This window comes from Gossypium arboreum, chromosome 8, assembly GCF_025698485.1.
Source record: "Gossypium arboreum isolate Shixiya-1 chromosome 8, ASM2569848v2, whole genome shotgun sequence".
In the NCBI taxonomy this organism is placed as follows: Eukaryota; Viridiplantae; Streptophyta; class Magnoliopsida; order Malvales; family Malvaceae; genus Gossypium; species Gossypium arboreum.
This window is the reverse complement of record NC_069077.1, coordinates 38,588,099-38,591,016: the sequence shown is the minus strand read 5'-3', so window position 1 is coordinate 38,591,016 and position 2,918 is coordinate 38,588,099. Positions and strand designations below refer to the sequence as shown.

Below are 2,918 nucleotides of genomic sequence, written 5' to 3'. Positions count from 1 at the left end.
AGGGAATTGAAATATTAGGAACACTAAATTTTTATTACTTTAGCCATTTATTTTTCTTGCAATTTTATTTTATTTTCTTATTTATTAATTTACTTTATCTTTCTGTTGGTAGGTTTTTATAGTTTATGACTAGAAAAAACCCGTTAAGGCCTTTACTTTTTGACGAAGAAATCGATCGAACAGTTCGTAGAAATCAAAGAGAAATAAGGCGTAGTTTATGATACACAGAAAATGAAAAAGAAGATAATACTCAACCTCCAACTGACGAGATAACTGAAAACCAAGACAATCAGCTGCCTTCTGCAATTGCAGCTAATCAAAATCCTACTCCACGTACTATGGATGACTATGCTAAACCCTCTTTAACAGGAACTAAATCAAGTATAGTTAGACCTGCTATTGCCGCGAATAATTTTGAATTAAAACCTAACACTATTCAGATGATACAGCAGTTTGTTCAGTTTAATGGCTTGTAGGATGAAGATCCAACACTCATTAGGAAATTTCCTGGAATTTTGCGATACATTCAAAATCAATGGCATTTCTAATGATGCCATCCGTCTTCGGTTATTTCCCTTTTCACTGAGAAACAAAGCTAAACAGTGGTTAAACTCGTTACCACGAGGGCTTATCACTACTTGGGAGCAAATGATTGAGAAAATTTTACTAAAATAATTTCCGCCAGCTAAAACAGTTAAATTACGTAATGATATCTATTCTTTTGTGCAGATGGACTTCGAAACACTTTATGATGCATGGGAGAGATACAATGATCTATTAAGAAGGTGCCCTCACCATGGGTTACCTCTATGGTTGCAAGTTCAAACGTTCTACAATGGTGTGAATCCCTCGATAAGATAAATGATTGGCGCTGCTGCTGGCGAAACTATCAACAATAAAACACCGAAAGATGCCTACGAATTCATAGAGGAGATGTCACTGAACAACTATCAATGGCAAGCCATGAGGACTAAGCCAACAAAAATATCCGGCGTTTATAACATCGATTCAGTCACCATGCTCCCTAATCATGTAGAACTTCTCAATAAAAAGATTGATAGTTTTCTTGGTTCTACGCAGGTACATCCAGTAATGAGGTGTGACTCAAGCGGAGGAGATGTGCATACAGAATACAAATCCTTCAATCCTACAACTGAAGAAGAACAAATCAACTATATGGGTAACAATAACTTTAGACCTCAACATAACCCATACAGTAATACCTATAATGTAGGTTGGAGGAACCACCCAAATTTTTCCTGGGGAGGTTAAGGGAATCAAAAGCCACAAAATCCTTAGGGTTTTCAACACCTTATCAACAAGAGAAGAAACCGAACCTTAAGGAGATGCTCTCAAAATTTATATCAATGTCAGAAACCCGTTTCCAAAATATCGAGACAACACTTAAGAATCAACAAGCATCGATCCAAGGACTAGAAACTCAGATAAGCTAGCTTTCTAAACTAATCTTGGAAAGACCACCAGAAAAATTATTTAGTAATACCAAATCAAGAGAGCATGTCAAAGCGGTTACACTAAGGAGTGGGAAAGTGTTAGCGGAATCTGAAAAGAAGTTAGCACAAGAAGCTGTGGAAAGCGAAAGGAGGGAAGAAAAACCCGAAAATAGTGACAAACCGGTGCTGGAGGAATATACACCACCGGTTCCATATCTAGCAAAATTAAAAAAAAGACCGCATTGACGCACAATTCGGTAAGTTTCTTGAACTTTTTAAGTAATTACATATCAACTTACCTTTTGTTGAAGTTATCTCGCAGATGCCTACATACGCAAAATTTTTGAAGGAGCTTTTAACAAATAAAAGGAAGTTCGAGGACTTATTTATGGTAGAACTCAATGAGGAGTGCTCCACCATACTCCAAAATAAGCTGGCAACCAAACTAAAAGATCCAGGAAGTTTTACTATCCCTTGCTTAATTGGTAATCTGAATATTGAAAAAGCACTAGCTGATTTAGGCACTAGTATTAATTTGATGCCCTATAAAATGTTCAAACAGCTTGGTCTTGAGGAACCTAAACCCACTAGGATGAGTATTCAATTAGCCGATAGGTCTGTTAAATATCCCAGCGGTATTATAGAAGACGTACTCGTAAAAATAGATAAATTTATATTCCCTGTTGATTTTGTTGTGCTTGACATGGATGAAGATGTGGAAGTACCCTTAATTTTAGGGCGCCCATTCCTAGCCACTGCTAGAGCCGTGATTGACGTGGGTGACGATAAATTGGTACTTAAAGTAGGTGACGAAGAAATGATCTTTAAAATTTATGATGCTATGAGATTCTCTAGGGAACAAGATGATTCATGTTATTTCATTGACTCTATTGGTCATATTACTCAAGACTCTTTTTAGGAAATTGTACAAGAGGAGACAACAGAACCATGTCCAGCTCAAGACGAGGAGATAGGTGAGGAACCTAATAACCATCCTTCAAAACAAGTAGAATATGAGGGTATTAAGATCAACAATGAACTTAGGCAAAAACCCTTGATTGAGGAACCTCTCAAACAGGAACTTAAACAATTACCAAATCATTTAGGATATGCATTCCTTGGAAATAATTCTACATTACCAGTTATTATTGCTTCTAATTTGCAACCCAAGGAGAAAGAGGAATTAATCCAAGTATTAAAAGAACATAAGAAGACCATAGCATGGAAAATTTCTGACATCAAAGGAATCAGTCCTTCTTTTTGCACCCACAAAATTTTGATGGAAGATGAATACAAACCATGTGTGCAAGCTCAAAGACGTCTGAACCCCAACATGAAGGAAGTTGTAAAAGCCGAGGTAATTAAACTTCTAGGTGCTAGAATTATTTATCCTATTTCTGATAGTTCTTGGGTAAGTCCAGTGCAGGTTGTCCCTAAGAAAGGAGGCATGACGGTTGTAACCAA

The 2,918-nt window shown here is 36.8% G+C and overlaps 1 non-coding gene across 1 annotated transcript; it reads right to left on the bottom strand.

The window, feature by feature from the left end:
* Window positions 1-696: 696 nt before the first annotated feature.
* Window positions 697-803, bottom strand: LOC128279755 (small nucleolar RNA R71). Its single transcript, XR_008269951.1, has one exon. It is a non-coding gene; the product is annotated as a small nucleolar RNA R71 (small nucleolar RNA).
* Between the last annotated feature and the right edge of the window lie 2,115 nt (window positions 804-2,918).